At 38.0% G+C, this 26,227-nt stretch overlaps 1 long non-coding RNA gene across 16 annotated transcripts in view; it reads right to left on the bottom strand.

Annotated features, from left to right (window-relative positions):
* Positions 1-26,227, bottom strand: part of LOC140637834 (uncharacterized) — a 325,342-nt gene that overhangs the window by 182,473 nt on the left and 116,642 nt on the right. The window lies entirely within an intron of this gene.

The following is a 26,227-nucleotide window of genomic DNA, read 5'->3' as shown; positions in this document are numbered from 1 at the left end:
TTTTTAAAAATCAAGAAAACTATAGATAAAGGCAAACAAGTCTACATCTAGAAGCTCTCCAAGGATCATATAAGAACGATTCATTATCTATATCCTTCATATCCAACACGTCAGCAATTCTTGTTGGCCCATGGCCTTTACGGTATTCTCAGAACCCGGCCACTTTTCACCACCTCCACGGTTGACATTCTTGTCTAAGCCTGGTTCTCTCTCACCTGAGTTATTTCAGTAGCCTAATTCATCATTCTACTGCCAATCTTGCCTCCTTACAGAATTTTCTCAACGTCGCAAATGAACTGTTTAAAACAAGTCTTTTCTTAAAACTATCAAATGATTTCCCATCTCAAAGCAAAGCCAAAGTCCTTTAAGTGGCCACCTCGAAGCTGCCTAGTCAGGCCCCCAGGTACCTTCCACTTCCTCTACTGCATGCAGCCTCCTTACTTTTCCTGGAAAATACCAGGCCTGCTTCTTCACCAGGCCCTTGGCACCTCCTCTTCCCTCAACCTGGAACATTCTTCCCCCAGATGCTATATGACTTACTCCTCACTTTCTCTGGGGCTTTACTCAAAGGCCACCTTTTCAATGAGGCCTTATCTGACCACCCAGTTTAGACCCATCATTTCTTTCTCCCCATACCCCAAATGCCAGCTTCTCTGCTTTCCTTGCCCCTTGCCCCATAGCTCACTTATCTCCACTTAATGTTTTTATCATGATGATCTTTCCTTTGAAATATAAGTCCAAGGAGGGAAGAGATTTTTATCTGGTCGCCTCAGTGCCTGGCATAATGAACTCGATACAGAGCAGGTGCTTCATAAATATTTGTTAAATAGATTAATGAATAGTTTCTGGTAATGGTATGGAGCTCTGGAAGAAAAAAATATATACACAAACAACAACAGTGCTCATGAATTCTTGGATGATTAATCCTCAGAGGGTTTTATTTGGCCATCAAGCTTCCTGTCACGCAAAGCCACCATGGCCTCCAGGAAATACTACTTCGTGCCATTCCAAGATACAACATACAAAGCTGAACAGGCCGCCTCATTGATTCAGTACAGCAAGTTCTGTGTTCTACTCTGACATCTAATATTACCAGCGTTATTCATACTACTGCTTCTGCCCCATTTTTATCTACATTTTGAAAGGTGGCATTTAAAATGCTAGGTCCTTTTACATCTATTCTCCTCCCTCTCCAAAAAGTAATCATGGGATAAGCACTCGATGGCATGAAAACAAGTACCGTGGTAAATGTTCAAATGGCAAGGGGGAATGCCAGGAGGTTTCAGATTTCCCGCATCACGCCTATTTTTTGCATAGGAAGAAAAGAGTTTCATAATCCAAATCCATTCCTTTTTGAATGCCTGCTGCCTGTGTAAATACTGCTTAGATAAATGACTCCTTGTCCAATGTATTTGTTTCCCCCACAGTTGTTAACAGTTCTCAGAGCAGTTGCTGCTGCCATCAGTACTAGGGGCTCTCGCAACACTTAACCAGAGTCCTCACACCCTACTTTTGTCTCCCATCCAGATGGCCTTCATTACAGAGAGAAATTTTGCCAACAGGTGCCTCTTGTGCCTGGAAATGCCATCTGAAATCCAAGGAAGAGATAATCTTCTGTGTGTGTTAGTGGTGTGTGTGGGTTTAATCGTATGCCTGGTTTGAGAAGCCTATACCCTGTTGACATACTTCTTGACACTCCATAGGTTTGCTTCTTGCTCTTAGAAAAATCTATCCGAGTCACAGGAAATGCAATCTCCTAATCTTAATTTCACTCTTGTAGGGCTAGATGCCACTTGAGGCAATAAAATCCTTCCTGAGTCCACACAAACCAGGTATCCCTACAGTAGAGTTGAAATGGAAAGAACAGGTTACAATAGAAGCTCTTGAATATTCACTAGCTTCTCTAACCAAGTTCATTCCTTCACAGACATCGTCTAATTTGGCAAGCAAAACCTTCCATTTCAAGATTAGTATCTCCCTTCTCTTTCTGGAGTTGGGTTTTCATTAGTGCCATAGGATGGGGTTAGTTGGTCACACCCTGAATCCAACTCCTAATTCTGTAGCTGAAGGACACTGCTTTCACCACGGGCTAAACAACTGTTTTGCTTTGGACAAAAACACACTGACACTCAGCTCATCGATCTTGGGAGAAATTACTGAGATGATAGGGGAATGTGGTCCTGACAAGAAATGATTTTAGGGCTTCAAAGGATGCAAAATTCTTTCTGTGGCACACATTAGCGATAATCAGGGAGCGTTGCTATGGTTCAGTAGAAGTCAGTACTGAACTTCACAGAACTCTTTCAACCTTTCCTCTCTCACTGTGTAAATGTGAAAGTAACAATAAATCTTGTTGACAATTACTTCCACGTCTATTGGCAGGAAGTCAGCAGCAGTTTGAAGAGTATTGTGAGCAATATGTGCAGTGGAGCCAACACCCATTAACTATCTCCCTAGTTTCTCCTGTGACTTATAGAACATGTTATTTTTCCCCAGTGAGCAACGCTTCCAAATGTTGAATTAGTAATATTAGCACCAAATACCACTAATTTGTCAGCTAAGCTGTGTTTTTCCATAGCGCTTGCAGTGGGGTCCGATTACCCCTTTGCAACACAGCTGAGCAAAGACGAAAATCTGAAGACATTTTATTTATATAATTTTGCCAGGCTTTACAAAAACACATTAAAACAGTCACAGAGGTGATTCAGTTACAGCTCAAAATACTCACCCGACTACAAACAGAATTCTGACATTTCAACCTAAGCCTCTGATAAAGGTGGCATTTTGGCAGGACAACGACTATTTTTGAATTTCACAAACTTTTTAATTCTTCACGTCACTTTTGAATGTATAAATATTATGTTCATTCTGGATGGAGAAATAAGTTCTTTCAAATAAGTTCTTTCAAGCTGTCTCAAAGTTTTATGAAGAACTAGGGGCGGATAGCCGAGTGGGTAAAGGAAGGAGGAAGGTTATCTCGAAAACCCCACAAGTGTTTCCATCTGACACCCCTGCCCAGCACAGGAGGCCAAGGCAGGATGCATGTTCCCAGCTGCGGTGTCAGCTGCTCCGTGGAAGGGGTGGAATGTGCACTAGCCTGCTCATTTCTAAGAGCACAGATGCTGCCAAAGTTTCAAATTCTAAAGAGTTTTCAGCGCCAATTTGGAGTCTGCATGGGTCATCAGAAACTGTTACTCTGAACTTCGTTTAATCAAAATACCCCACCTTAGTTAGGTAATAGCTCTCCCCTGTTTATCTCTGAAAGCTGAAAGGCATACAATTCCCTAACACCCTCACACACATCAGCCAAGGGAGTAAGCCCAGGGGGACAGACTGAGGGGCTAGAGGAGGACCCAGCAATGCAGACTGTCCAGGGACTCGATGAGTCCTCAAAACACCTACAGTGTCTTTCTCACATGATTTTCCAAGGACAACACAATGTGTGGGAAAGATTCATTACCTTAGAGTAATGAGTTTGAAGTTTTTTTATTTAAGCCTTTTGTCTCCCTATACTATTGAAAAACACCTAAAATTAAGATGATTGTATAACTTATTGTCCAAATTGGAACACTTTCAAGAGTGCTAACAGGTGCTATTCTGTATCCCAAGAGGATGGGTGTAAACCAAAGCCACCAGGGAAAACTGGAATTTGTGGTCCCCCTACACACCCAAATAAATGCTTAGGTCTTTGGGGAGGGGAAATATACTTCTTGGATGGTTGGGGATGGGAGGGAAGCTGAATTTTCTGCTCTTTGGGAGAGGACTGAGAAAAGGAAGTAGAGTGATCCAAATTTCTCCACACCCACAAGCACTCCTTCTCATCCAGAGTTTAGCACATTATTGGGCTCGTAGTCGTATCCAATACATATCTGTTCAGTCCCAAGGTTTGCAGATATTAAAATTTACCCATCTGGTGTATACAATCTCATGAGGGTACCTGCTGCTTTGGACTCCCCAAATCCATTTTCTGGTCATGGAGCACAGCTACTCTGCAGCTTTGGGAACAGATTTGAAATCTGCAGATTTGAGAAATAGGAAGAGAAAAATGCTACGAATACAGGCTTTGGGTCAATATCACACATCCTTACTCTCTACATGATTTTGGCAAGTGACTTAACCTCTGTGAGTTTTCAGTTTACACTTCTGTAAAGCAGTAATAGTACAGCAACCTTTCAGGGTTCTTAGAAAAATTAAATAACTATGTGCACTTAATTGTTTAGCACAGGAGCGAGTACTTGGAACTCAGTCAGTAAACAACAGTGGTTGCTAATAATAATGTCATTCGCATTGTAAGTGTCGAGATGAGTGGCCTGAAGTCTATGCCGTTGCCCTGGATTTCTGCTAGCAGTCTCGGTGTTTCAGTCATACTGTGGTTCACTGTACACAAACTGCAGCTTCAACGTGCAAGACAGTAGTTTCCAAAACAAAGGGCTGCCTTGGTAGAGACCTACTTGCTCTTTTGCTTACTCTTTTACTGTTAAATACAGGTTAACTGATCAACCATAAGGACTAGTCAGTTTCTTAAAACTTACTTAATAGATTCAAGTCTTGGCAGCAGCCTTCCCCAACTTTTCAAAGTTCCGACATGCATGTAGATATTTGCACGGTCCCCTACTAGCATTTTCCTTTGTACAATATTTCTTTGTCTAATTCCTTAGGAAGTAGCCCCAGAGAGTTTCGGGATGATCCATCAGGCTGCGTGTGGAGGGGGTGGGGAAAGGCCCTGTAGGGGTTCTCCATTCAGAAGGGGGAGGGGAGTGAGCAACTATGAAAAATCTAATACAATTTTGCATGGTATGAGGTTTCCACTGGCTGCTCAGTTCTTTCCCAGATGCTGGAAAGCCAGAGAACCAATAGATCTTCTTTCAGCTGACAGTTCTTCGCACCTTGTAATGCCCTCAGCAAAACTGTTTATAAGTGGTGACAACATCTACAGACAGTTTATTCGTTGTTCTCGCACTTTCCCTTGGAAAAAAAAAAAAAAAGTGGTATGTCCAAACATAAATTTGAAATAGTAGTTCTTTCTTACTTGAGTCAAGTCCCGAGTGATGAAAATTCAAAACAGCAAGGGAAAGTGCATTAATATTAAGGCCCTGGGACAACTGTCCCCAGACCTGAGGGTGGCTTACTTTTTGCATGAAGGCAAACAATGTAGCCCTCTTTTTTGTCACATTTCATCAGCGAAATGCATATAATAACATCAATTCATTTGACTTTTATTAATTAATCTTTTTAAAGAGGTAAAGATAAATGTTTTCGAAACAAATACATCAAAAAGAACAGCAGCAGGATATTCCTTTCCCAGTCGGCTGCAAACTAAACCTTTAGTTTACTAGCATCTTATAATCCTGGATGATTCTGAAGGAGCAGAGAGTTTTTCAAGGAAAGAATATCATAGGACCCCTACGGGGAGGTCAGATAGATGCCTCTCACACTGACGTCCCAAGTTGAGTTTCTACAGGGAAGCAATTTGTGTCTTGGGGTGTCATGCCTGTTACAGGATAGACATGGGAACAGCTGAGCTCTGACCCAGGCACTTAAGCACCCACAGACCTAAGACTGCACTAGTCTGACAGGGTGGTGAGTTAGAAGGTAGGGCCAGGCCGTAGGTCCTCCTTCAGAGTTGGCCGTCAATTACATATTCAATTGATAACAGTCATCCAACTATCTGAATAATTAAATATGATTTTTCTGTACGTGGATGTTCTACTGTAATCTCTGTTTTCAAAGATAATCCTTCATAAAAAGAAATTCTTTTTTATTTGTGAACAATTTTGGCAATATATCTAGAAACAGGAGAAGTATTATACTGAAATATTAACTGCCTCTTTTATTCACACGACTAGCATATGCATTTTTTTTTTCCAGCCACTAGGCTAGAGCATCCAGATGCAAATTTAAATGAGACATAGGAAGTGTGATCAAGGAAGAAACACTTTAGCTGAAGAGCCAGACATGTAAGAAACAATCCTAACACAGTGTAATAACTACTGCAAAAGACCAGCACAGGGTGCTATGGTAGTATCGAATAAGACATGGCACATTTCATCTGAAAGGAAAATTATGTCCTCGCCTTTAAAGATAAGTCAGAGCTTCTAGAAGCAGGAAAGAGTAACTACAGGCCTGAAAAATTAAATGTGGTAATAATATTATCCAATATTTTTAACCCCCAACTGTGTTTCAAGTAATAAAACTTTACAGATGTCTCAATTGATCCTCAAAATAATCCAATGATGTAGATATATTTATGTTATAGGTAAGGAAGCTAAGGTACAGAGAAGTAAACAACTTGACCAAGATCACACAGATATAAGGTGGTGGAGCACTCAGGAATGCTCAAAAAATCATAACATATTTATGAACTGACCAGGAGTCTGATATAATTTAATACATTATGCATGAGATTAAACAGCAGAGGAAGAAAGTGTCAATCACCTAAGAGAGTGGGGAAGTAAGTATATTAGAAATATGTCATAACATTATAATATGGTATTCTTTTTTTTAAGATTTTATTTATTTATTCATGAGAGACACAGAGAGAGGCAAAGACACAGGCAGAGGGAGAAGCAGGCTCCATGCAGGGAGCCCGACATGGAACTCGATCCTGGGACTCGATCCTGGGTCTCCAGAATCACACCCTGGGCTGAAGGCAGGTGCTAAACCGCTGAGTCACCCAGGGACCCCAATTATGGTATTATTTACCAGTAGCACTAAAATCCCACTTGAAGTTCTTATGAATCTGAAGTGAAACTATTCTATGTGATGCTGCGTTTGCCTCTAATCTCATTTAGCTCCATGGTTCTGGGCATAAAGTAGGCAAAGGTTGTGTAGAATCAAAGTTGTGGTTTTTCTCCAGTGAATACAATAAAACAAGAGCAGAGCAGGGGGTTGAGGAGCCTGGTGTTAGAAAGATCAACTCTGTGCATACTGAAATCATCATAAATGAAGTCATGAAGTTGGAGGTAATACTGGAGAGAGTGGCAGTGAACTAGGAGTGAAAAGCATCGTGCTAAGGGGGGGATCACCCAGAGGGAGCACGGAGGATCAGGAGCACACAATCTACCTGGAAGCCAGTGGGGTAAAGGCATTGGGGAGGTAAGAGAGCTCCCACTTGAGAGGGATGTAAGGAAAGCCGTCCTTAGAACAAAACCAGATTTCCATGCAAACGAAACTGTGAAGGGAACATTGAGAGATAAAGTTGGGAGCACAGAATCATTTCCCTAACATTGGATTAGAATCACACTGGGAGCGCCAGGAGTTTGCAGAAAGGATGTGAGATACAGGTGAGCTTGTGGGGAGGAGAGTATGGTGGAAAAGGCATGACCTGCACCCTGGGGGCTCTTGAGGTGCTGACATAATCAGGAAAAAATATAATGGGTTCAAGGCAAACAGTGGTGGAGAAGCTGTGATGGGAAAGGTAGGTTTCTGGGGCCTCCTTCTCTAACCATGAAGACGGAAGGAGAAAGCTGTGGGGGAGAGGGCTCTCTCAGACTCAGGAAAATTTAAATTTACTACAGTATTCCAACCCTGTTTTCACTGAGCTTATAATAAAAGAGGAAATCCATCTGAATTGGAAGGCAGAGCAACCCTTTAAGTTCGCTAAGTCCAGAAGAATAACATGAAAAAGATGCCTGCTACTCAAAGCTGAACGTAGCGGGAGCCAAAATCCCCACATGAAGGGCTCACATCCTGCGGCTGACATCCTGCATCCTCTGCTCTTTATGTTACTTTTAAAGTAGGGACCCCTCCTTATCCTGGATTCTTTGACCACTTCCCTCGCCTTAAAAAAAAAAAAGTCAAGATTGTTACAAAATTATTTATTCCATTTGCGCTCTTTTTTTTTTTTTTCCATTTGCTTTTGTTTTAAATTATCCAAGAGTCAGAGGTTACTCCAACAGTGAGCTAGGAGGACGGAACAGGAAGGATTAATGACGCTTCCTCTAAAGACCAACACATCAGATTCTCATCAGAAAGACAATGGTCTTGGATATTATTAGGCAAGGGGAGAAATGTTAACATGAAGAAAATAAAAAGAAATAATCCAGAAGAAAACAAAAGGTCAAAGAATCGTCCTATCCTTTTTAATGCTTGGGGCCTCTGTTGAGCAGGGAAACATTGAAATAGACATTAGTGTCATCTCTTGCCTCTGCTTGTCCCATTTTGGCTGCTTTATCTCCACCTATAACTTAGAAAGAGCAATTATAAACAAATGGGGCCCAGCATGAGCACCTCGCTGCCAGCCTCTCAGGGTCAACTGTCTCCTCCCCAGTTCCTGCACCAGCAGAGTGATGCATGGCCCCTGGATGTCAGCACGAGGAGGAACCGAGGAGGCAAGCGGCCTGTGATTTAAACTCATGCCTGCCTTTGTCCGCTCCGCCTGGAATTGCATCAGGAAGGGAGCCTGGACAAAGCTTTGCTCCTTTAGAATACAGGAATGGATGCGGGATATATGATGAGCATACAGAGTAATTTAAGGGGAAAAAAGCGATGGAAATCATTTCCCATTATAATCCCCGCGAATTGCCTTACATCTCTAATATAGATCGCCTGGGAAATAATTTAAAAGCATTTAAAAATATCTTCCATTTTCTATTATGAGCCTTTGGATTTCCACAGTTTGAAAGAGGGAAGAGACTGTAGCTTAGAAAACTAATTACAAAACATAAAAATGCTCAAGTCTAATGGAACATATCAGATTGGAGGAAGATTCCAGCAATGGCAGGCAGTATTACAAATGTAGCCCGAATGAAAGAGTCACATCTGAAGCAGAGACAGCAGTCCTACCTAAATGTCTTGTTCTCAACATCTTTGTTTTACATTTTCTTTGTTCCTGTTGGCTTACTAATTAGCTGTGATTTTTTTTTTTTAATGCCCCTTACAGTAGGTTAATTTTGTCTAACTCACCAGCAGGGGTTTTTGTAATACATAATTCACAGAGCAATGTCAATGATTAAAATTCTTTCATTAACACAGCACCTTAAAGATAATAAATATGAAGCATTTAGCTTCCAATCTATGGGTGCAGAAACCTAATTCTACATGGAACGAAAATGCATGCTCACATAACTTGGCACTGGAGAACAAAATGAAATCTGTTTTAGGGTATTGTAAACACAAAGTCAAACAAATCAAAGAGCACTTATTTTGAGAACAATAATGTAACGGGGGGGTTTCATAGAAGGAATTCAAATAATGTACTTGAAGAATAGAAAACATGCAGTCAGAAGTGCTCTTTTCTGGCATCTCTGTGGGTAATGCTATGCCACTGCAAGTGCTCAGCTAAAGAGAGGGTCAAAATGGCTTGGGCTGAAAGTTGTCACTGGTGTGGTGCAAGTTGCTTCGGTCTCCATGTGTCATTACTCTTCACTCTTCCCAAGATTTTTAACAGGTCTGACTCATCAGGATACAAGAAGAGCAATGCAATAATTAGACATGGGGCACCAGATTTCATTTTGAAAAGTTTTAATAACTCTTAGAACATCTGTTCCTCTGAACTCTATCACTTCCTTTCCACCTACACCCAAATGATTCTTATATTTCATTTGCTACGCGCAAGCTCTATTTGCTTCCATGTGTTCATCCTGATACAAAAAGGATAATAATTGCAGATGCCTTGGCAACAGCAGCCAAGAAAACAGAGAATCTGATCACTAAATGTGATTTTGCTTAGAGTCTTTCCCCCTGATGTATTATTTTTTTTCTCTTTCTCTTCTCCAAAGATGAATCAGATTCTTTTTTGCTGGTTATGAGGAAAGGGGAAGCGGGGGGGTGTAGATATTTTTTTTTTCGGTAGTAATAACAAGTAGCACGTCTCCAACTCAAAACATTTTCCTGCATTAAATATATCAATTGAGAGTAACTCTACGCGGAAACAGCTTTAAGTTCAAAGACATGAAAGCAGAATTAAAAAAACCACAAAATTGTCACCCAGTCCAAAGGTTATGGCTCAAATTTAACAGGTGGCCCTGACATAATGCATTTTCTACTCTCAGCTATGGTTCTAATAGGTTGTCTCTGGAACCAAAGTGCAGCATCAGACTAAGCCCTCAAATGGCATTTTGTGCTAGAGACATGGAACCAGGTGAGAGAAGATGGTTCTCCAACATGTCATCCATTCAAGTAAACGGCCTGTCCACTTCAAGAGGGAGGTCAGCACCAGGCCATGCAGAGGGAATGTTCATGGCTTGTCCCTGCTCTGTAATTTGCCTGTGGCGAATTTCCTAATTTCTATTTTTAGTGTTTGGTTGCTCCCATCGCTCTCATAAGCACAAATAATTGCTCCCATTTTTTAAAAGAAAGAAAGCAGCAAATAGCCCTTTAGTAAGGAGAGCCACTAATTTTAGCTACTAAAATTAATATTGAATACCACTAAAGAGAAATTTGCTACTGATGAACACATTAACAGGAAAGTTATAACAAATGGTTCTATTTAAAAAATGATGGTGAGGCAAAGTTAGTTCTTTTAGCCCAGGCAGAGTTTTAAAACTAGAAGTGTTTTAATTTCACACATATAAACCAAAAAGAATTGATTTTTTTTTCCTTGTTTCCACTTATGGATTAAAGTCTGGGTAGCTTGCCAAGCTTGGTCAACCGATTACTGTTAACGATAACAGATGAGGTGGGTGCCGAGGGACTGGTGCCCATAACTATTGGGCAATAGATACATATGATTCAAATAAATCAAGAATTTTATATGGATAGATTGAATCATAACTTGAGCATCTGAATTCATAGTTCTTCAATGCCATATAAAAGATGATGGTAAAAGGCTAAGAGTAAAGACTTTATGTCAAATCGATCTCCTTCCTCCTACTGAAAAGATTGAGAATTTTCTTCTTCCTAGAGCAGCCATGGCCATGTCTAACCAGATTGGTCTTTTATTTTTTTCTTTTTAAGATTTTATTTATTCACTCGTGAGAGACACACACACATACAGAGAGAGAGAGAGAGAGAGAGAGGGGCAGGGACACAGGCAGAGGGAGAAGCAGGCTCCATGCAGGGAGCCCGACGTGGGACTTGATTCCGGGTCTCCAGGATCAGGCCTCGGGCTGAAGGCGGTGCTAAACTGCTGAGCCACCTGGGCTGCCCCCCAGATTGGTCTTAATGTCAAAAACTAGGGTGACTATTTGTTAATCAAATACTCACACCTCTGTGTCTGTGCAGTCCACTTCTTTTACCACAGACAACTATATTAACAAGCTTGACCTTGGCTTTGGAAGTTGGGGGTGAGGGAGGAGGCTGTATAGGACTTGCAGGTCATATCCTTTCACCTTCACACCAGCCTTTCATCCTAGATATTTGTTGAGTTGCTACTATGATCAAGGAGCTCATGGTAAGGACTTTGGACTTTGTTTTGAAATGGGAAGGATTTTTTTTTAATTCGAATATAGTTAACAAACAGTGCTATACTAATTTCAGGTATATAATACAGTGATTCAACAATTCTATACATTACTCATCATGATATTTTTTTGGTTTGTCTTCTGTTATTGTTGTTGTTAGTTTGTTTTGTTTCTTAAATTCCACAAGTGACTGAAGTAATATGATATCGAACTTTTCCTGCCTGACTTATTTCACTTAGCATTATACATTTTAGATCCGTTCATCTTGTTGCAAATGGCAAGGTTTCATTCTTTTTTTATGACTAAGTAATATTCCACTGTGTGTATTTATATATGTATACACCGTATCTTCATTATCTGCTCACCAATCAATGGACACTTGGCTGCTTCCATAATTTGGCTATTGTAAATAATGTTGCAAAAAAACATAGGTGCACATATATCTTTTTGAACTAGTGGGAATGGGAATGGTTTTAAATTAAAGAGTGACATGATCTGGCTTTATTTATTTATTTAAGATTTTATTTATTTATTCATGGGAGACACAGAGAGAGAGAGAGACAGAGACACAGGTAGAGGGAGAAGCAGCCTCCACGCAGGAAGCCCGATGTGGGACTCGATCCCAAGTCTCCAAGACCAGGCCCTGGGCCAAAGGCTGCACTAAACCACTGAGCCACCTGGGCTGCCCATGATCTGGCTTTAAAAGAACATTCCAGATGCTGTGTTGATAAGAATCTTTGCTGAGGCAAAAAGAACTAAAGAAGACCAGCTAGAAGACTCATGCAGTAGTCCAGGAGAAAGATGATAATGACGGCATGGGCTGGATGGAAAAGGATATAGATTATGGAAAGTAGTCAGATTTGGATATATTATGAAAGTAGAATCAACAGAATTTGCTGATATAAAGATAGGGCTGAGACAGAGTCAAGTTCAGTTGAACATAAACTATTTTGAGAGGGTGTGTGTATGTGTGTGTGTCTAACTGATCTCCAGCATTTATAATAGAGAATACAAATATAATGGTCCCTCCATAATTGTGTGTTGAAAAACCATGGTGCCTCCATCTCCAAAGTTTTGAACAGAGAAACTAGATGAATGAAGTTACTATTTACTGAAGGTCCCCAAGAACAACTACAAAGTCACGTTGTTTTGTTTGTTAGTGGAAGAATGTAAATCTATAATTCAGTTCTGGACATGTTAAATTTGAAATGCTGACAAGATATTCAACTGGAAAGATCAAGCTGGTATTATATGTCAGGAATGCAGGGAAAAATTAGAATAAATTAGGCTATTTTAGAAATTAGATGGTATTTAAAGCTACAAGGAAGATGAAATCACATAGGTTGTAAACACCATAGAGAACAGAAGTTTAAAGAATGGACCCTAGGTCACTTGAGTATATATGGGTCAGGAAAATGAAGATAAGCACAGAATGAGCAGCCAATGAAATGGAAGGGGAACCAAAAGTGAGTGGTATCTTTGATTCAAAGAAAAAAATGTATTCTGGAAACAGTGGTTACATAGGAGCACCCTGTTGGCAGGCTCCCCGATGAGCAGAAAGCCCAGTGAGGGGCTGGATCCCAGGATCCTGGAATAATGACCTGAGCCAAAGGCAGATGTTTAACCAACTGAGGCACCCAGACACCCCAAGGGAGATTAATTTAGACCCCTGAGAATGTATTTAAATAAATTTATATACATCTAAAAAATTTTGATGCATAAATCATTAGACATATATGAAGATTTAGGCAATGTACCTATCAGAATACTATTATTTAGAATAACAAAATGAATAACTGAATATTATTTGGAATAACAAAATGAATAACTGATGGTCAAACTATAATAGTTAAGTAAATATTAGCTTACCCATGCATTAAGCTTATCCGTGTAATAAGATTACATTAATGTAATAAGATTACATTAATCCATGTAATGGATTAATATGCAGCCATTAAAAATGTTTAGTGGGAGGGATATCTGGATGGCTCAGCGGTTGAGCGCCTGCCTTCAGCCCAGGGCGTGATCCTGGAGACCCGAGATCAAGTCCCACATCAGGCTCCCTGCATGGAGCCTGCTTCTCCCTCTCCCTATGTCTCTGCCTGTCTCTCTCTGTATCTCTCATGAATAAATAAATAAAATTTTTTAAATAAATAAATAAATAAATAAATAAATAAATAAATAAATATTTAGCGGGAAAAATATTTAGTGAAAAATGACATATTAAGTATCTAATAGCATGAGTTGATATTATATAATCTATCAAATGATATAATATGTGAATAAAAAGCAGGAATTAGAATTCTATGTAAAATAACTTGAATTATTTAAAATATGTACCTGAGTTCGATGAATATGTGCATAGATGCATGTGCCTGTGTGTTTGTTTGTTTGTTTATGGGAGGAAGAGATTGAGGCAACATGCCAAAATGTTAACAGATTACCTCTATATGATTACTCTCTTCCCTTTAGTATTCTCTCTTCTTCATACTATATTGTGTATCTCCATTTTCCTCAAATCTGAATATTTTGCTTTTAAAACGTAAATGACATACCCTTTAAATTTTAATAAACAGTAGTTATTATATATACATATATGGCATATATATATAAAAAATTCAGTAATTTTTAGAATGTATTTAATTGTCTGATATAAGCCAGAGACATCTATAAATGAAATCAACTGTAGTCAGAACTACGTCACCCATCAAGTCTGTTTTTGTATCAACTATCAAAGGATGATGAGGTAGGATATTTATTAGGGGCCATGTCCACATTCCTTGCTGTGCATTCTTAATCACTATCTTTACTTTTAGGGCCTACACCAATATATTGAATTCCAAAATGTTCATCCATTTTCACTCTTCCAAGTGGACAAATCAGATTCACTTCATTGTTAATAAAAGTGATTTTGCAAAAAATAAATCATGAAACTGCCTAGAAAAAGAAATAACTAAAAATAATCCATTCAGAAACTGAAGACAAATTTTCTGGCAAAATATCTTACATAATTGATCCAGTGATACTAACAAATAATGCTGTATTATCAGCTGATTCCAGATTCAAATTAAAGAGAGACCTTATAACTTTAGTTTCACAGTGAAACCTGGTGCCCTAAATTCTCCAAATTTATAACTATTCTAAAAGAACTCACAGAGTATTTTCCTTGTAACAAAGGCTACTACTATAAAATATTAATGGAATCAATTTTAAGCAAATGCATAGCTAGTTTTTTTTCTTTTAGTTTTGTGACTTAATTAGTCTAAAAATGAGGCTGAAAAACAGTAAGAATATTGTTGTTCCCAGATTATTTTATTACACTTAGAACTATATTTTAAGTGTTCTGTTAGATGCTTTTATTTTAAACTTCAGCTACATTTGAATAGAAGAAAGATATAATTAATTAGAATAAATGAATGAGTAGATAGATTAATGCATTTTAAAAACCACTATTATTTTCTACTGAATTCAGATTCAATAGCGTGTATTAATCATTTAGCCTCTGTGTTAGATTTCACATGTACATAATTTTCTAAATAAAAGTAATACCTATTTTCTTACATTCTCAATAACACAAAACCTCTCTGTATAAATGACCAAATGAAAACCAAGTATTTTACCTAAGCTTTTTATCTTGATCTATTTAGAAGAGTTTATTCTAATGTAAATAAAAATGCTTGTGGTTATTGAAAAGTATAATATAAAAATAACTGTATAAACCAGAAATAAACCAGATGTCCTTAACATGTCATCAACTCTATGAATTCACCTGCTTTTCTTGAGACATATGCAGAAATATAATCCATTAAATAATTATTTCACTATTATTTTTTGACTCAACAATTTAGAGAACCATGACAGTAATCATTTGTACTATTATTTAAAATATAAGCCAAAGACTAATTATTTCTAAATATATTTTTGCCATTACAAAATTAAATTCTTGCTATTTTTGATCAGGAAACATCCAAGAATGACAGAAAATATTAAGAAATGAAGTCACACATATATCATCCCCCAAATATAACAGTTCTAACATGCAGGTATATTACTTTCTGTTTTATTAATGCATATACTATTTTCAAATTTTAGAACTGGACTCCCCTAGTGATGAAATTAGGCTTTTTTTGTTCCCCCAGTGAAACACTGTAAATAATTCCAGAACTTTAAGTATCCAGATAGGAGGTATTTTTAATGGCAGCTTAGTATTACATCAAATGGATTGCCATAATCTGTTTAAGCCATCCCATGTTGAACATGTGGATCATTTCTAATTTTCTCCATTATGAGCAAAACTACAAATAACATTCTTTTAGATAAATATTTGTACAATATCATGATTATATCCTTTGGCTACATTTTCAGACTTGGTTTATTACTGAGCTTCACAATACTTCTGAAACTATAAAAATGCATAGAAACTTGAAGTAATCTGTTCTTTCTCTCAAAAATAGATTCTTCTTATTCCTCACTTTTTTTTTTTTTTTTTTTTTTTTTTTTTGTAAAGGGACCTAACATTGTGCAGGTGCTAATCCTAGGTGATTTTATAATCCTCACAATAATCCTGTTTGATAGATCTTATCATCTCCATCTTCTAGAAAAGGCAAGTGAGACTTCAAAAGGTTAAGTAACTTTGCCTAAAGTCACATTGTTGGTAACAAACAAAACTAGAATTTAAACTTCAGTCTGAATCCAAAGACCTCTTAATTTGAGCAGGTCACAAGCTTCTGTGGGTGGGGAATGGCTTGTCCTGTATTACACTTCAGTTCCTTTACAGAATACCAAAAACCTAATCTAAGAGACAGCAGAAGGTGAAAACCAGATCATAAAATAGATGGTTTTCAAAACAACTACTTGGAGGAGTGGGATTTTGTTGTTTGTTCATAATCAGATTGCCATGTCATTGGCTTGTTTTGTGATTTCTTTCTTTTCTTTGAAGTGCTTATGGTGGTTTCCTCTTTTTTTTTTTTTTTTTTTTTTTTAAACTATGCCCCTCTGGGGCCTTTAAAAGGAGCCTACTAGTCCAAACAGTTCAGAGCTTTCACTGTCCGTACTGTCTGGCCAGACCGAATGTCTCAACATCACACTCAAGACAACCCTGGCATTATGATTAGCCACACTTCCTTTTGAGCACAATCCTTCTGGAATTTAAATCTTCCCCACCTGACGGTGCATGATTCCAATAGTGTGGAACAAAGCTCTTACACATCACAACAAAGGTAAAATCTGACAAGAGAAAATTAATGGTTCTCACTCTCTGATTCCTTCCGATAGGTTTTCCTATAGCCATGACATCAGACAGGGAGAGCTAAAGATCCTATGATCACTCCTATATCATCCTAAGCAAAAAGGTTCTTCCTTTCCAAACCAGTGAGAATTCAATTTAATTTTAAATTAAAAATAAAAAGATAAGTACTCTATAGTTATTTTCCATCTGTTACAATTAATCAATCATAATTCTGTTTGTCAAATACAAGTTTTTATACAATCAAGCTGAAAAGTATGTTATCAAATTCTGAGAAGCATTTAACTAAAATTAAATTTTCTTTTGCACATTCCACCTCTCATCTCTAAGGCTCTTCTTATTTGCATGGTTTTTTGCTTCTTTTGTTTAACAAATATATTTTTTTCAGGACCTTTATTCAAATTGTCCATTTTTCCTAGGTCCTAAATCTTCTCACCACACATACCTGAAACCCTCTTTCTTTCTAAATTTGTCTTTCCTTCTACAAAAACTTTACTGAGCATCTACTATAGCCCAGGTGCCACTTTAGCCCCTCAAAACATTATTGCCCTAGAAAATTCTCTGAGTAACTGGAATTTATGAGATCTTTCTCCCTTAATAGCAATTCTGATAGGCACAATTCATGTCTCAAATTTCACTTTGCAAGCAATGTGTAAACAATTGTATATTACACAGGTAGTTGGTTCAATTTATTTTTTGAGTTGGTGCTGACACTTGTCTGTATATCTTCTAATCAGCTGATGCACATGCCACTCACATTAAGCTTTTAGAGGCTTAGGGATCTGTTTATATTTAACTTAGATGTGCATAAACCAGCAAGCGTTACTATCAGTCCAGATGGATATTGAGTTATTTCAATAATTATAATATTCCTTAAGTTCTTAATATATAAATGATTGTATTTTAGTGCACCACCAGCCAAATATTCTCCTGAACACCAGTCATACTATTCAAGCATCGTCTAGGGACCAAAATTATACTCAAAGTAGCTACCTTTTTCTGACATGGACAGTAGATTTATTCATATGTTTAACCACATAGCTTTCACACTGGTCTTCAGCCAGGCTATGACAAAGTGAGGAGATCCTTGCCAGTTCCTTTCTGGCAGATTCAAGTGATTTGAAGGAATCTTTGGCCTAAGAGGTTGATCAATAATGCCAAAATCACCTAGAGAATTGAGAACATATGGACAACTTCCTGGGCTTCCAAACATTGATTAACTGTATTTGTTGACTGAATACATTTAATTATTACAAGCATATTTTAAAATTGTCCCAATGTGATAATTTTCTTTATTGGCATGTAAAACTTTGGCACATACAGTTTTCTTTATTGGCACATACAGTCGTTAAGCGTACCATACTCGACACTGGGTGATAAGATTTCTAAGTTCCCAGGGAGGGTCTCTAAAGAATAAACTATTTTACTAAAATGCAAGGCAATATGATTCACCATCGGCAGAGATATGAGATATCTGTGCTTTTCGCTGATGAGTTCCCTCTTTTTTGGGTAGGGAGAAGGGACCTGGAGGTCCTCAGGGGTCAAAAGCAGATAATCCAAATAGGAAAATCATCATATACAGTATGGCCAAAAAAACAATAGGACAATTCGGTCTTTAATCAAGTGGTCATTCATCATATACATATATATATGGATAAGATATACATAAGGACTTATAAAAATCTGAAAGAAACCATTACTTTAGGTTTAAAAAGATGATGGTGATTTATCTTCTGACCAAGTGATGGTTCTTACGGGTTCCATTTGGAGTATATTTTTCTTATCAACTCTCTGTGGGTGAGGAATTGTATTAGCCATAATACATATAGCAACACTGATAGAGGAACCATCCTTCAACAGCAGTTCCATCTCTCAATCTAGTGGCCCAGTCCCACCTGGGTGTTCGTTCGCCTGGTGGCTGCTAAATAGTTGCTATAACCCCTGTGCGGCAGGGTTCCTGATACGATTGGCCAAGGTTTTGAGTGATGACACTGAGGACCTCATAGTGAAGTGGTCCTTTACAGTGAGAACATCAAAGTCAAGCACACTCCTGAGCCCTGTAGTTCCTCTGAGATAAAAATGCTGTTTCTACTTCAGACTGTCAAAAGATGATCATGGATAGGGAAAAAGGCCTAAAGAAATTAACTGGTAATTGTAACATGGATTATTTGTTTCTTCCCTCGTAGGCAATCACTAGGATAAACAGACACAAGACTGAAATGAAATGTCATCGAAAGAGTTGTATCTTTTTTCAAACATACTTTATCTCTGCTGTTAAAACTGCATACTTGTTTTAAGCAAGCATTTTAAACTTCCTTTTAACTTTTATGGATTTGTTTCAAAGTCATTCATCACCAAAAGTTATATATATTAAAAACCTCACAAATAAAGTTGACAAGGAGAAGACAAATTGGGAAAAAAATCTGTAAACAACATGCTAATAGTCATAATACCATAGACAGTTTACATTTATGAGTGCTTTCTGGGCAATAGGCACTGTTCTTAGTGGTTTACAGGTACTATTTCATAACAAATCCAAGCAGTAGTTCAATTTCAATGATCACTGAAGAGAAAAGTGGATAAGCAACTTGCCAGTAGTCACAGTTAACAAGTGTTGCTGTAACGAACACGAGAATAGTGCATAAACAGTGCCGGTACATGAACTCAGGAAGTTTGAATCCAGAGTCTGCTGTCTTGTCCTCTCCATACCCTAAAATCAGTGTTACAAATCAATCAGAGTAAAAAATGAACTTCTCTTCAGGGATTAAAAAGAGGCCAAGCCTATGAACTAATGATTTTAGAAGGAATACAAATAGCAGCCAGCTCACCCCACCCCACCCCACCCCAAAAATCTCATCAGTAATGGCAATATGCAAATTCCCATCATACGCACATTTCTATACTGCAAATGGATTGCCGGTTTGCCCAGACATGGGTCTGCCCAGAACCTTTGGGTGATTGGCTTTAATAGCAAGCATCCCTGTCCACTTTCCTTAGTATGCCACACAGATATAATATCCTACATGTTCTATGACTTGAAAAAGTTGGACAGTTCTGATAAATGTCTTTGATTTTCAACCAATGAAATAATTGTCTACAGGGTACTTAGCAGAGTGCTGGGCACATCATAACCACTCAAAACTAACATCATCTGCTCTATGCTGAATGATATATATGTCACCTAGTAGTCCATTAGCAGTTGTGAGAAGCATTTTATCCCCATTTTCCCTCCTGCCAAATATAGCTGGCATATGGTAACCCACTACTCACTAGAGGATGTTTAATCAAATTGGTGCAAGGTAAGCCTTATTAAATATGTGGAACAAGTAGTCTAACCGCGGATCTATCCCAGCAGAACTCTGAGTTGGATGGGCACTTGCTCCTTTTACTGACTTCTAGGTCACGGTGAAGGTAAAACCCTCTCATCTCATCCTCTACAAAGTAAAAATGTGTATCATGCAACAAAAGTACAGAAGCTAATTACTGTATCTTGTAGTTCGGAATGCACCCAGACGCACATCCCATGGTAAAAGCCTTACAAGTGTTACACAGTATGCCATTTTAAGAATAGACACATTTGTATGATCTACTGGATAGCCTGCTTTGAGACTTGATCCTTGATCATCCCCCTGCTCCCTCCCTGGAAGGAAGAAGGGAAATGATGGACAGTAACAAGGGGAAAGAAAAAGAGACATTAAGTCATATCCAAAAGAAACAAATATAAAATGATTTGACAGTAACAATTTGTGAGTCAACAGGGAAGCTTTGTACAGTGAAGTGCAGTGAATCAAAATGATCAAATGATTTTATTAGTTTCGTTTTATTAGTCAGATCTATTACTTTTTTTTTTATGATCAGCGAAAAACAAAATAATTATAATCAGTTTATCAAGGCAGACCCTGGTGGAGAGTATAGCCGATTCCCTGATTCCACTCTAGCCAAGCTCCAACCACTGCCCCTGGACTAAGAATACTTAGCCTCCTAATTCATTCACTCCACACAGGGAGGGCACTGGATGCAGCAAACAAAGGTTTCTCCACAAAACGACTTCACAACATCAAAAGAAAAATAAAGTGTGAGCTATTGTATTTAAAAAGCATTGGAGATGGACACTGTTCAAAGCTGAGGAGGAAAAAAAAATCATAATTTATCTTCAAGCCCCAGACTGTAAATATACTGCCAGCACTCGCAGCAGAAGCCTTTCTCACACCACTGCCCTCTTTCCCAAGCCCATGAACCTCACCTGGAGTAATCACATTCTCAGTGGGAGAGAGGGGATTCAGTTACCGTGATAGCTAATTCTTGGACCTCCCCGAAGCAAAGACGAGCAGTCATTATAAGCCATTCCAAATTATAGATGGGCACTCTGTGATGTAGACTGTTGTAGACAGGGCTGAGACAATTACCAAATGAAAGAAATATTATTATTTTAAGAAATCTAACATTTTAATACAATGTGAAAAATGATGAGGGAATAATAAATGGAGTACATAAAAGAGCTAATAATAAAAAAGAGCTTGGTGAGAAATCCCGCTGTAATATTTGCATTTACCCTGAAACTAATGCCATGCCATTTCTGAATGCAAATAATTCACGAGAGGAAGCAAAATGAGGATGTTAATAATCATTTTTCCCTTAATGAGAAGCTGTTCTTTGACTGAAAGGTGCTTTAAGATGGACTACGTGAGGCTTAACAAAAGAGTTCCTTTTTTGGGGGAATGCATAAATGAAGGCAGTCGAGTTTCATTCTGGGATTTAAAGGCAGCAGCATTAACATTATCATCACAAACATTATTTCTACATTTTTAAATAATAAAAATTCACCTTGTCAATTTAAAAATTCCCCCTTGTACTGATTTTAGCTCAAAGTGATATTTCTCATAGGGTTTCCAGGTATTAAAAGCATCTTCCAGTATTACTTTTCACCATGTCAAACCTCTGCTACTTTTAATAATAATAACTGATGTTAACTGATTGCTTAGTATTGGCCAGGTCCTGTCCGGTGAGTTTGACAAGGGTCGCCCTCATCTTAGAGCTAATGAAACTCCCAGAGACAGGGGTGAAACTTATCCAAGGACACCAACGAGTAAGCAGAATTTATTTAAACTCAGGAGACCCAACTGCCCTTTCCACCTTGGTGGCCACCATCCCTTTTGATATTATGAACAGAACCAAGTGGCCTCAGTAACAAGCCAGGAAGACTGATGTGCAATGACACCTGCACACGATGAAAAGCCTAGCGATGCTCTTCTCTTCAAACTGAGCTTACAGTCTGTCTTCTTTCCCTTCCTTCCTTCAAGTAGGCTGCCAAGTAAGGGGGGGGAAATACCAAAGTTTTAAAAAATCAGCCCCCATTATATACCTGTGTCTCCACATCCACCTCAGTGTGATTTATCCCAAGGTTCAGTGGCCTGTCTACGAGTGTCATTTCAATAGAAGAAATTTATTTTACTGAAATGCTTCCATTCCAACAGCAAACCATTTCAACATGTTTTCCTGCTGACTGCATTGCTACTGAGTCAGTGTGCTACAGTGGTTAATAATATGAGTTTTACCATCTATCAGGACACAATTCTCCATGGGTCTTTCACATTTCTGCATGTCTTTTGAGCAATGGTACTGACTTTGTTCTGAACTACCTTTTCAAGCATGATTAAACAGCAAACATACTTGGAAGACTGAGATAGCATTTCGCTCCCGAGTAAAAGGTAGCCATACTTACTGCCTACTATAAAAGATCAGTTTCCTCGGCTCAGGGGTCCTGTCCTATAACGCAGTTCACCACTGTGCCAGTAATACCTGGCCCTCTTCTCACCAGTCTGTGGGGACTGGAGCTCAAGGAAATGCTGACACTACAAGTACTATTATTAATATGAATAATACAGTCCTTTGTGTCTGATCCAAGAGTATTAAGTCTTCTGCCAGCATCCATGAAACAAGGCTAACTTGTTCAGCTTGTAAGGAAGTTAATACCTGAGATACTTCATAGTTCTTGACAAGACCCATACTAGAATCCTAGTTCTTTTGTTTATGAATTATGTGATGCTAAGAACATAATTCAAAACTCTCTAAGCATCAATATACCCCACTGTCAAGTGGGGCCAGCCTTGAGTTTAATGCTACATGGTGTAATATACACTATCTTATATAGCATATAACACATGCATTACCATAATGCCAGGCACAATGTATGTGTTCAAAAAACAACCAACTATGGCTCTATTATAATGAAGGAATCATTAGGAAGGAAGAACCCAATTCTAGCCCATATTCTATAAGGCCTCAGAAATCACTCAACTTATCCAAGACTTGATTTTATTCTCTGTAAAATGAGACAGCTAGACAAGTCTGATCCTAAGGTTCCTGATAGCTTTAAATTCTGAAATTTATTTCAGCTTCTCTTCACCTTTCCTTCTCTTGTCTTAAAGTAGTTTCTCTCATCAAATCTGACGAGAAAAAAAAAAAAATCTGACTAGAGGTAACAGATCCAGCACAGAGCCTGACTGGGGAGCTAGAACCAAGCCTCGGCTCCAATCCAAAGGAGAAAAGTCTGGCTGCTGCAGGAGAAGGAGTTGCTTTGCTAAGGCCAGCTGACGATGAATCTAGTATTGGTGTTACTTTATAAGCCAAACGAGTCTTTCTAATTTTAGCCATTTCTGTTCTCTCTAACACACCCAGCTGGCTTTCCTGTTGCAGCTAAAACAAGGGCAGAGACCATGAAGATGTAAAAGAGGTCTTGGATATCAGAAATAATAAGCAGAATCAATAATTGGACCTGTTGCCTAATTTGATATGGCATGTGAGCAAAATGATGAGAAGATCTAGCTTTTATAACCAGCTCCATACACAACAAACTGTATAACCCAAATTAATGGACTCTGGCTGGGTCTCAGTTCTCTCACTGATACTGTGACGACACTGGATCGGACTATTCCTGAGGTCTCTTCTGACTTTATAATTCTATGATTAACTCCTGTCACTAACACCTTTACCTCCCTGAATAATTTACCTGAAGAAATGACTACATTTATCTTAGCTCAACTGCAGGCAGAGGGATCAAATTAAGTGGCAGGAAGTTTCTTGTACATAGACAGGAATGTGTAAGCAGAGAACTGTAACTGTCATCTTGATCTAGAATCTATGTTAAGCCCAATGTAAAGTCCAGCCAGAGATATGTCAGGTCTGGGTGATAACTGACAAGTCTATATGCATCTGAGTACTCCACTCTTGACATGCCTTTCCATATTGAGTGGCTTTTCCAATAGCAGTGATGCCCTTGCTCATTTCCACTCACAAATACCTACATTCTTGGACCCAAGATGCATACTCATGAAACAATTCACAGGCCTAGGGCAAACATATAAAATGGTATCAGAGAACACAAAGTAGACCAGTCAATGATTAAGCCCTAACAATTATCTTATTAGAAATAATCTCTGACCGACCAATGTCAGGAAAATATACCACTCTGTAATAACCACAATGGGAAAACAAACTAGGTTTTTTTTAACACTTACCAAGATAGATACTTTTTAATATCTCTGCCATGCCTAAACTGATTTCTTCTGGGCCATATCATTTTTGTCTTTGTACCTACCCTTGTTATTCACTGTAGAATGCTTTGGAATTTAGCATACTTGGTTTTAAATTCTGACATTGCCATTTGCTAACTGTGTGACTCTGGAAAAGTTACTTAACCTCTCAAAGTTGTAGTTATTTCACCTGTGCAATTAATGTAATGATATCTACCACACAAAGGGGTTGTTAGAATTTATTGAGACAACTTAAAAAGTTGTAAGGTACGTTGTCTGACCTATAATGAGATTTAATATATCGCAGTCTTTACTATAACAGATCATCAATAAATACTTATTGGATAATAGTTACAGTTTCTTGATTGCTTGTGTATCAGGCCCTAAGGTGTTATTTCACACAAAACTATATAAAGTAGGTACCATTACAGGCCTCATTTGAAAGATAAAGACCCGAGAACAGAGAGGTGAAGTGAAATGCTTCTGTAGGTCCAAGAGTCAGTGAACAGCAGAGTTAGAATTTAAACTCAGGTATTCTAGCTCCATGGCCCAAACTCCTAATAACACAGAATATTACCTCCAAATGAATGAATGATTTGATTTCAAATAGAGCTAGGCAGCCAGGAGAGATTAAGAGATGATTTATTATATACTTTAATCTTAAGTCCCCATATCTTTATCTAGAACTAGAACTACATTTATTAAATTTCTATTACCAGTTTTCAAAATCCTGAAGAGTAAGCCAGGGAAGAGAAGGCTATTCCACTAATTAGCATACAAGTATTTCTATATATTTGTGACCTCCAGTGTCCAGAGACAGGGGGAAAACAGAAAATTCACTAAATCTCCTATAGTTTATATTTCAATTTCACAGAAACATAGTTAAATATCATGCAAATAAGGTTTTTCTCTGTACAGGTACTAGTTGAAATGTTTCCTGGTCTATAGAAAAGAATGAAAGGTAAAATTCTAACGTACAGATAGAACTAAAATACAGCTTTCTTATGAATAACCATTATCAAGTATACTGAAGAAAATCTTTTCAGTAAAAAAGACAACATATTTTTAATAGAGTTTGAAGACTTCATTTGCAAACAATTCTTTGTAGTAAATCTTTGGCCCTCTTCCTATATTTTAAAGCTTTTTCCTTTGTTTTTCTTTGAAGATAAAGTGGGTTATAAATCTCCATATTATAACAAAAGCATTCTGGTATTATTCCTCTACTAGAAAAATCTTTTCATGCTTTAGGTTAAATAATAAAACTACAATTCAAGATGCGATGCCATTTATCATTCCAATACACACACACATACACACACACACACACACACACACACATACATACAAAGAGTGAGTTTACTGTTCTGTTTTATGGAAGAGAACCTAAAACAAGGAGAAGAAAAGTCTTTGTCCAAGACTGGAAAAGAAATAAACACAATAAGATGGACCTGGCTATTCAATGTCTCATCCAAGTCTGCAGAAGAAACATATCTAAAAAATGCAGAACGATTCAAATAGAAGGGCAGCTTCTTTATTACTTGCATGACAGACTGAGACAGATGTTCCTATTAGCAGGTGACCCCACCCCCTCTCTGCCACACAGTAATTCATAGACGCAGTCCCTCATCAACCTGTGGCTCAACCATCCCTTAGTACCTCTCACGGTCTGCTTGCATCTGGAAGAAAGGAAAACAGTGAAGATGAGCATACGCTTCCTTAAAAGGCCTAGAAATGGCACGTGTAACATCCATTCCATTCATATTCCATTGACTGGAACTCAAACATATTGCTACATATCAGATCAAAAGAGTTAGGGAAATATAGTCTAGCACAGGAAAAATAATTAAATATTTGATAAATAGATAATGGTCTTTCCCACACTTTGTATACCCTATTCCATGTCACTCCAGAGTTGAAAGAATTCAGATGCACAGACTGTCTAAGGAGTCTTCCATTACACCTTTTTTAACATTATAGAATATTCCAAGCAATATTTTAGTCATGTACAATGATACAGGATAGGATAACTATAATCAAAATGCATTTTCTCTTTGTTCTACACTAATAAAAACTCTTATTTTGGACAATCTTTGCCAGGGTTCTCTTTT

The sequence above is a fragment of the Canis lupus genome, chromosome 8, assembly GCF_048164855.1.
Source record: "Canis lupus baileyi chromosome 8, mCanLup2.hap1, whole genome shotgun sequence".
In the NCBI taxonomy this organism is placed as follows: domain Eukaryota; kingdom Metazoa; phylum Chordata; class Mammalia; order Carnivora; family Canidae; genus Canis; species Canis lupus.
Note: the sequence above shows the minus strand (reverse complement) of the source record. Positions and strands in the feature narration are given on the sequence as shown.